The 10379-nt window shown below is 44.9% G+C and overlaps 1 pseudogene; it reads left to right on the top strand.

Annotated features, from left to right (window-relative positions):
- Nucleotides 1–9586: 9586 nt before the first annotated feature.
- LOC109760466 (uncharacterized) overlaps nucleotides 9587–10379 on the top strand; it is a 36873-nt pseudogene continuing 36080 nt past the window's right edge.

The following is a 10379-nucleotide window of genomic DNA, read 5'->3' as shown; positions in this document are numbered from 1 at the left end:
GGGGGGGGGGACAGATGCATAAATCTAAATGTGTAATGACAGATATTTTTTGTAAAAAAAACTACAACATGTGGGGGGGGGGGGGGGGGGGGGGGGGAGATACATAAATCTCCCGCTTGGGCCGGCCCATGCAGTAGGGACCTCCTATACTGCGCTCTAGGCGCTGGCAGAAGATACAGTGCGCCCGTTTGGGCCGGCCCATGTTCGGTCGGCCTATTCTTTAACTTTGTTTTCTATCATTCCTTTCTCTTTTCTGTTTTTGATTTTTCTACTTTAAATAATTTAGGATTTCACAAAAATTCTAAAATTAAAAATATTGTGTATTGAAAAAAATGTTTCATAAATCATAAAATGTTTCTGGGTTAAAAAAATGTCCACGATTTTGTAAAAAACAATTTGCTTCTTTGGTAAATAATCATGTTCATGATTTTTTAAAAAGGTTTGTGCACTAAAAATTGTTAACGAAATTGAAAAAAATTTCACCAATTGAAAAAATGTTCATGAAGGGAAAAATATCCTAAAAATTGAAAAACTGCTCATGACTTACAAACTAGTTTATTCATTCATACAACGTTCACAGATTCAAAAAATGGTCATGTATTTCAAAAAATGTTCGTTAAGTTAAAAAAATGTTCGTTAACTAAAAATATATTTATGAATTTCCCAAGTTATTCCACCAATTTTCATAAAAATGTTCGTCCATTAAAGGAAATTGTCTGTTTATCCAGTCAAATACTTCTTCGTTAGTTGGTAGAACCCATGCCAATATCATATTAAATCTCTCTCATCCAATAAGAGTTTCCGAGAGTTACTATATTCAAATTCTCTCATTTCCAAAGCTCCACAAGGAAAAAAGAGTACCTAATAATAGTAAAGGGGCTATTGTGCTTCTGGTGGTACGTCATGGAATTACCTCTAAAGTTGCAAAATATTACCCACCAATGCCACTTATAAGTCTTTTTAGACAAATTCCGAAGCTTTTTATTATATCGTCATAACGTTTACAGGGACGAAAGAAAGTCCATCTGGTTGTCCGAGCCAGACATGGCGGCGAGCTGGAAGGGATAGCGCATGCTTCATGAGTTCAATGCCACATATAAGTGATACAAAAAATTCACACAGGGGAATTCCCCCATCTGGGCCGGCCCTGCAGTTGGGACCTCCTATAATGCTCTCTGCACGCTGGGAGAAGAAGCTACACATATGTTTGGGCCGGCCCATTTCAGGCTGGCCTGTTTCTTTGATTTTGTTTTCTATTTTCATTTTTCTTTCCTGTTTTCGTTCTTTTCTACAATAAATAGTTTGGGATTTCAAAAAAGTTTCGAAAATTAAAAAAATGAGTATTTTGACATAAAATTTTCATAAATCATAAAATGTTAGTGGATTTAAAATATGGTCGCTGTTTTGTAAAAAACAATTGCTTACACAATAAATGTTCAAAATTTTAAAAACAATTTTTTGGGAAATCAAATAAAATTCATGATTTTTTAAAAAGTTTTTCTATCAAAAATTGTTAATGAAATTGAAAAAATAGCCAATTCAAAAAGTGTTCATGAATGGAGAAATATCCTAAAATTCAAAAACTATTTCGTGACTTACAACATAGTTTAGTCATTCAGAAAATGTCCACTGATTCAAAAAATGATCATGTATTTCAAAAACTGTTAGTTAAATCAAAAAATGTTTGTGATTTTCGAAAATTGTTCCATCAATTTCCATAAAAATGTTCCTCGATTAAAGAAAATTGTTTATAAAGATGTTCGGAATCTTTAAAAAGTGTTTGCAAATAGTATAAAATGTTCATCAATTCCAAAAATGTTCTTGATTTTAGAAAATGTTCGGAAATTTGTATAAGTGTTCATGAATTTGAAAAATGTTCACGATTTCAAATATGTGTAATAATTTTAAAACATGTTCGTGATTTCAAAAATTATTCATGATTACACGAAATTGAGAGTGATAGGGGTGTCTTGGTGATGCAACAAAATATGGTCATGGTCATTGGAGATTTTGATTTTATTTCTCCCGTTACAACGCACGGACACTTTTGCTAATAATAATAAAGGGGCTATTTCTTCTTATGGCACGTCGTACAAATTACCCACAAATGTCACGTATAAGTTTTTTTTTTGAGGGGAAAGCCAAATTTTATTCATCAAAGACCACAATGGGTGGGATACAACTCGGGTCATGGGGCTGACCTAACCAGAGGTGGCGCCCCGGACCGATATTAAGCGAATATTTGTCTAGTCTATGTGCTTCGACATTAACAGCACGGCCTTCAAAAGAAAAATTACAATGAAAAAGAGTTGCTCTAGTGTTTATCTCCTGGATAATAGTACCACTCTTGCCTCTGCCTCCACTTAAGATGTCAGCCACTGTTTGCTTGGAATCAGATGCAACGACAAAATTATGCAGATTAAGGTCTTCCGCCAGCGCCAATGCCTCTCTACAAGTGATAGTCTCTAGTATGGCTGGGTCCTCTAGACCGGCGATCACCAACGCGGAGCTGCCTAGGAAATTGCCTTGCCTGTCCCGGCATACAGCAGCTGCTGATCCACCTTTCCTTGCTCTTACTCCCGCGTCCACATGAATCTTGGCGTAGCCGATCGGGGGAGCTTTGGGGCGTGCAGCTCGTGACAGGCCCATAGATTGAGCTCCTCCCCTCATAGGCCTTTCCACTTTAATCATGTTTAGTTCAGCTATGAAGCGTCTGAGAAAGTTGTTAGTTGCCTGAGGCGATTGGACTATTCCTTCATGAATAGCCTTGCGCCGCGCTGTCCAGATCGCCCAGAGAGTGACCGCAAGCAATACAAACTGATCGTGTGATAGCGAGTGCATGAAGGTGAAGAGCCACTGCTTGGCGTTGGGTTCCGTGGTTGAGACTAGGTTTTGTGCTAGCTCCTCATCAACTAAAGCCCACACACCATCTCGAGCTAGTGCAGTTAACCAGAGAGTGTCTCCACGAATCAGCCGAGCCACATAAACCGCAAGTAGCGTTATCTGCCATATGCCGATGAGCCCTGACGTCCTCCGTTGGGAGAGAGTGCTTTGATAAACGCCATAGAATTGCAGGAACCTGGGTCTTCCACAACGTTTTCTAAGCCCCCTCCTCCGACGTGCTGTTTGATGTTCCAGCAGTGCCCTCAAGCCATGCCTCCCGGCGCTGTCTTGTCGCTACAAGCATGCGGTAAGCAGATTTGACCGTGAAGTTGCCACTCGTTTCAAAGATCCAGCTCCAGAAGTCATGGAGATTGCGAGTGCACACCGGGATCCCCATAATGGTACAAGCATCCATGGGCATAAACACTTGGTTGATTAGCTGACTGTTCCATGAAGCGCTAGTGTGATCGATCAGTTCCGAAACCAAGGTTGGCGGATTGGGGTGAATGCTCCCATATGGCCGTAACATCTCATCTCTTGGCAGCCACGGATCCTCCCAAATACGAGTAGATTGACCATTGGCAATTCTACGAATGAGACCTTGTTTGAGTGTATCTCTGCCTTCGATGATGGCTCGCCATATCTGATTGGGATGGTTGCACAAGGTCGCCTCCAAGACGGTAGAATCAGGGAAGTATATGCTCTTCAACAAGCGTGGGACTCTGGTGTTTGGATTAATCTCCAAGCCTGTCTTGCCAGCATCGCCATATTAAAGAGTTCAAAATCTTTGAACCCTAGTCCTCCCATTCCCTTCGGCTGTGTCATACTTTTCCAAGATACCCAGTGAGGTTTCCTTTTGCCATCTTTGCTCCCCCACCAGAACTTCCTAATAAGCATATTAAGGTGTTCACATAATCCCCTTGGATGTTTAAAGCATGACATTGAGAATATAGGTATGGACTGGGCAACTGATTTCACCAAAACCTCCTTGCCTGCGGATGACATGGTGTTTTCCACCCAGCCCTGTACCTTACTCCATAAATGATCCTTGACGTATTTGAAGGCCCCGTTCTTCGAACTCCCAATATCTGACGGCATCCCTAGATACTTCTCATTTAAAGTTTCATTGGGAATATTGAGTAAACCTTTTATTTCTGTCCTCGTAGCTTCCGGCACTCCCTTGCTACTCGCTGACCGGATGCTTGGCAGTATGTATTCAGTACTAGGTTCACCTCATTAGCTCCCGCACAATTTGCCTTACAGAACAGCAGGCTGTCATCAGCGAATAATAGATGGCTAACTGGCGGCGCCGTAGGAGCCATTGCACACCACCCAGATTGGATGACTCACTCTTTGATTTTAACAGGCACGACAGGCCCTCTGCTGCTATTAAGAACAAGTACGGAGATATTGAGTCCCCTTGTCTGATTCCTCGTGAAGGTTCGAATTCCTCCAATCTTTTCCCATTAAACATGACAGAAAACTTAACAGTGGTAACCAGTCCCATAACTATGTCCACCCATCTCTCAGTGAACCCTAGTTTCACCATGATTGCTTTCAGGTATAGCCACTCCACCCTGTCATAAGCCTTCATCATGTCTAGCTTCAGAGCAAACGACTGGTGCTTTTTAGCTTTATTTCTTTTCATAAAGTGTAGGAACTCGTAGGCAGTGATGATGTTGTCAGTTATAAGTCTACCAGGGACAAAGGCAGATTGTTCCTCAGATATAATGTCAGGTAGTATCACCTTCAGCCTGTTAGAGATCACTTTGGACGCTATTTTGTAAAGAACATTACATAAGCTGATGGGTCGGAACTGGCTCAAGAGGGTTGGGTTTTTTACCTTAGGGATTAGCACCAAGACTGTCTCATTGATACATGCTGCAGATTCTGTGCCCTCAACAATTTTAAGAACGACTTTGGTGATTTCGTCTCCGCACGTCTCCCAGTGCCTCTGAAAGAAGTGAGCGGGAAAGCCATCTGGTCCCGGTGCCTTGGTGGGAAACATTTGAAAAAGGGCAGTCTTGACTTCTTCCGGGCTATATGGGGCATTCAACGAGGCGTTCATTGCATGCGTAACCTTGCATGGTACTGTTTCTAGCACCTGTGCCATATCACCAACCCCTTCTGTCGTGTACAAGTCCTTGTAAAAGGAGATCGTCATGTTTTCCATCTCCAGTTCATTCTCCGTTACCTGCCCGTCAGCTCGCTGCAAGGATTTAATTTGGTTTTTCCGTCGACGCCTACTCACTCTCATGTGGAAGAAATAAGTATTTTTGTCGCCATGCATGAGCCAATCAATCCTAGCTCGCTGCCTCCACAAGATCTCCTCGCGATGAAACAATTCAACCAGGCGGTCGCAGATTTTTGTCTCCCGTCGAGAGGGGCCAGATCTTCCTGGAAATTCTCGCAACACCTGTAGTTCCTTTTTTTAATTCGGCTATCTCTCTGCGCACGCTTCCAAAATGTTGCCGATCCCACGTCGACAGGTCGCCCGACAGTGTTTGGAGTTTAGCCTTCACCTGGTCCACCGAATCCCCAGGATGCTGATTCCACCCCGCATGCACCATTGTCTCCAGTGTTGGGTCGCGCTCCCAACACAACTCATATTTAAACGGCCGTGGTCCCCTTCTGCATGCATGCATTGCTTGAAGCCGAAGCAACAACGGGACATGATCAGAAGTAGCTGCGGTGAGATGCTCAAGGGATGCATCTGGGAAGGCCAAAGCCCATGCAGGATTAGCCACGCTCCGGTCCAAGCGCACCCTGGTGTACGTACCGCCCATCACCTTCTTTTCAAAAGTCCAGCTTTGCCCCTTATAACCAATATCTGATAAGCCGCATGTGTCAATAGCATCTCGGAAGGCGTCCATCTGCGCCTGGCTTCGTTGGCCGGTTCCATCATGCTCATGGGCATGAAGTACTTCGTTAAAGTCTCCAATCACTACCCATGGGTCGTTGCTAGTTCCAGCAATTCCGCGCAACATGTCCCAAGTTTTGTACCTTGCACTTGTTTGGGCCTCACCATACACAAAGGTGATTCTGGTTTTAGTTTCTACCATCTGCTCAACTAGAACATCTATGTGGTACTCAGAATAACCGATAACTTCGAGTTTTATTTCCTCATTCCAAAAAATGCCTAGTCCACTGCTCCTGCCGGAGCTGCTTACAGCAAAGCTTTTATTATAACCTAAAGTTCCTACCAGATTCTCGACACGCGAGCCCTCTATCTGGGTTTCAAGAATGCATACAATAGAGGGGGCAAGTAGCTTCGATAGATCTCGAAGCTCACGAACTGTCGCAGGTCTGCCAGCCCCGCGACAGTTCCAAACTAGGCAACTCATTGCGCCAGGCGCGACCAGTTGATAGGGCTCGCCATTTGCGCATTGTTTTGGGTGTTTGAGGACTTGTTCTTCCCTGGGTTCTTCTCCAACTGACGGGGGTTGGTCTTTGTTCTTTTGAGGTCTTGCTTCGACGAGGGACTCTGTGGAACGGTGGCTGTAGCGAGGGCTTGGGGTTCCATCGAAGATGATGGGTTGGTCCCTGAAGAAGTAAGCAAGAGTGTGTTTGCATGAGCTCCTCTCTTGCGGTTCCCGTCTCCTTCTTCCATGTCTGTATCCAGATCAACAGCCTGGTCAAAGTTATCTTGTTGTGTTCAACCCGAGCCACGGCCTCCATGACCTGCACGACCATTACCTCTCCCTCGACCACCTTCAAAGCCTCTTGCAGCACCTGGTCCATGGCCTGGGCTCCTGAACCAGTTAGCTTTCAGATTTTTGAACACAAGCGCAGATTGGGGATGGATCCCATCGCCACACTCTTTGAACTGATGACCTAGCATACCACAGACAGCACACCAATCTGGAAGCCTCTCATATTTCACCCTGAATATCTCTCTCCTCTTCTTGATCACCAGCGATACAGCGTTCTTGAGCGGCTTTGTGACATCCACTTTCACTCGAACCCTAAAAAAGTTCCCCTCAAAGTCCTGGGATTTGGGCTCAGCAAATATGAAGTCACCAACAGTAGATGCTAGCGATTTAATCAACTGGAAGAACAGTTCAGGGAGATCATGGATCTGGATCCACATCTCAATCTTGTTAAGAACAATAGACGATGGTCTGGTGAAACCATCATAGGGCTCGATTACGACAGCTTTTCCTTTGTATGTCCAGGGGCCGTCCTCCATGACTCTCTCCCAATCACCCAGGTAGGAGAATTGCAGAGTATAGAGGTTGTCTTCTAGAGGGCGGAACTTGACTTCTTGTGCTAGATCCCATGCAACCCGCATGTTACGAAAAAACCAATACTGACTGTACGGCTTATCCATGTGCACCCGCAGGATCACCATCCACCGCGCCGCTTCCTCTGGTATGTCGCCATCCTGAACCACAACATCCTCCAGATCATCTTCTTTCAGGCCCAATTCCTTCATCATAGCTTCCATGTCGCTCATCGCTGCGGCTGACGCCGACGTTGAGCCTTCCATCAGATCTCTTGCCCGAGAAGTCGGTTTCCGCGGGCGGGAGAACCCTAGACAGATCGCCCAGCGCGCACACGAGCCCGACGTCCGAAGCCGCCGGCGATCAGTGGTCTAGGAGACGCAGGGGATCGCGGTCTCCACGTCGGTGCCAGGCGCCGCCGGGAGGAGAGAAAACCCTAACTAGAGGGGATCCAAATGTCACGTATAAGTGATATAAATGTTTCACACAGGGGAATCCCCGTCTGGACTGGCCCATGTAGTAGCGACCTGCCATACTGGGCTCTGCGCGAAGGGATAAGGCGCGGCCCGCCCATTTGGGCCGGCCCATGTCCGGGCAGCCTGTTTTTAACATTTCCTTTTTTATCTTTTTCCGTTTTTCTACTTTAATTAAATTCGGAATACAAAAAATATTTCAAAATTAAAATAATTTCCAAATAAAGTTTTAATAAATCATAAAATGTTTATGTATTCAAAAAATATTTGCAATTTTATTAAAGAATCTGGCTCGAAAAATGTTTGAAATTTTGAAAACAAATGTTCATGAAACCAAAATACGTCCATGACTTTTTAAAAATTCGTGTACAAAAAATGTTAATGAAATTTAAGAAAATATCACCATTCAAAAAATGTTCATGAATGGGGAAATAACCAAATATTTGAAAAACTGTTCGTGACATACAAAATAGTTTATACAAAAATGATCATGCATTTCAAAAAATGTTTGTAAAATCAAGAAAATGTTCGGGAATTTCAAAAATTATTCCACCGATTTCTAAAACAATGTTCGTCCATTTTAGAATTGTTTGCCTATTCAAGAAAATTGTTAAAAAAACGTAATTTCTAAAAATGTTTGTAAATACTATAAAATGTTCATGAATTCAAAATATGTTCTTGATTTTAGAATATGTTTGCAAATTTGTAAAAGTGTTCATGAATGTGAAAAATGTTCACAAGTTTAAAAAATGTACATGATTTCCCGAAGTTGAAAGTGATAGTGTATCTCGGTGATGAAAAAAAATGTGATCATGGTCATTCAAGATTATAATTTTTTTCTCCGCGCACGGGCCCTTTTGCTAGTATAGAATAATACAAAAAAAAGAGCCCAAAAGTAGGTCCTGAGTGGTCGGCTTTATTGTTCAGACCAAACCATTCATACAAAACATCAAACACTTTGCACACTGATGCTGATAAATCTACCATAGGAATATTTATATATTTCATCGTGTGCGTCCAGTTTTGTCACAACGTACCAATTATGTAAGTCCTATGTGAATATCTCAAATGACTTGCGTTCACGACCTAAAAGAAAAAGAAAAAGAAAAAGAAGATAGTGCCGGTTCCCTGTAGCATGATCGATTGAACTGATGCCTGCCATGGAATCGAGCGTCCCTGGTGCACACTGTTTTCCGACAAGGTGCAAGAGAAGAGAAACACACGAGACAAGAGAGCTTTCAGCTTTTTCCTTTACAGTGTAGAATCTCTTGTCTGCGCCAAAGGCAGAAACGGCCGTGAGGCCAACTCCAGCACGCGACCCCATTCCGTTCTGGTGCGTCCGTTTAGGGTAGAACAGACGAATAGCATGACTCAAGGCGCGGCTTCAAATAGACAAATGTCCGGATTTCGTCCGTTTTTTACCCATTCCCGGCCCAAACTTGTGCCGAGTTTGGGGTGAAATGGACATCACGCGGACGGGCTGGACACACGCCCTTGTCCTCCCCGTGGCCCGCCTGTCGGGGACACTAGCACTCCATTTGCCTCCAACGCCTCCACCCGCTCTCCTCCGCCGCATCCCGCCACCGGCGCCGCCAGTATTCTCCGACCGCCTCCTCACTGCTCCCTCCCCCTGCCCATCCATACCAAACCACGTCTCGACACGGCCGCCACAACGCCCGCGCTTTCTAAGGAGTTCTGGCCATCGCTTGGAGGAGATTTGGCCGTCGCCATTGTAGCCGGTGCCAGAGGGGATACGACCACCGGCGACGGATATGGACCACGGCAGCTTCCGCCGGGTGCTCTAGAGCGGCCAGTAGCCGGCCGCCAACCACCCCTGCTGCATCGAGATGATCATCGCGGCCTCTTTGCCACCACGACCGCAAGGTGTTGGACACTTTGCCCACAAAGGTATGGACAGTGGAGATGAATTTTTCTTCCACCACTTCATTTATTCATCGGATGATTCGTCCTCGGATGACGAAGATCTGGTGGTGGTTGCACTGGTCGTTCACGATCACATTGGGCAGCTTCCTCGGTACATGGGGTCAGTCCCTGGCCGTGCTCCCAACCTGAAACGCAATAGAGAGAGAGGCCACGCCTTGCTCTATGCCGATTACTTTGCGAATACCTCGCTCTTCAAGCCGGATAAATTCCGTCGCCGTTTTCGTATGGCAAGGCATCTGTTCAATCGTATCCGAGAGGGAGTGTTTGCTCATGACCCATACTTCGAGTGCAAGACGGATGCCCTTGGCAAGCTTGGATTCTCCTCTTACCAGAAGTGCACCGCGGCCATCGGCATGCTTGCATATGGAATTCCAGGCGATCTGGTGGATGAGTACATGCGCATGAGTGAGTCGACATGTCTGTTGTCACTTTACAAGTTCTACAAGGCTGTGGTGGCAGTGTTTGGCCCTGAGTACTTGAGGCAGCTGTCGGTGTCAAAACCGGCGGATCTCGGATAGGGGGGCCTGAACTGTGCGTCTAAGGATAGAGGGTAACAGGAGGCAGGGGACACGATGTTTACCCAGGTTCGGGCCCTCTTAATGGAGGTAATACCCTACTTCCTGCTTGATTGACTTTGATGAGTATAGGGATTACAAGAGTTGATCTACCTCGAGATCGTAATGGCTAAACCCTAGATATCTAGCCTGTATGATTATCCTTGCCTCTACGGACTAAACCCTCCGGTTTATATAGACATCGGAGGGGGCTAGGGTTGTACAGACTCGGTTTACAGGGAAAGGAATCTTTAATATCCGCACGCCAAGCTTGCCTTCCACGCCAAGGAGAGTCCCATCCG

This window comes from Aegilops tauschii, chromosome 6, assembly GCF_002575655.3.
Source record: "Aegilops tauschii subsp. strangulata cultivar AL8/78 chromosome 6, Aet v6.0, whole genome shotgun sequence".
In the NCBI taxonomy this organism is placed as follows: domain Eukaryota; kingdom Viridiplantae; phylum Streptophyta; class Magnoliopsida; order Poales; family Poaceae; genus Aegilops; species Aegilops tauschii.
The sequence above is the reverse complement of the archived record's forward strand: the minus strand, read 5'-3'. Positions and strand labels throughout refer to the sequence as shown.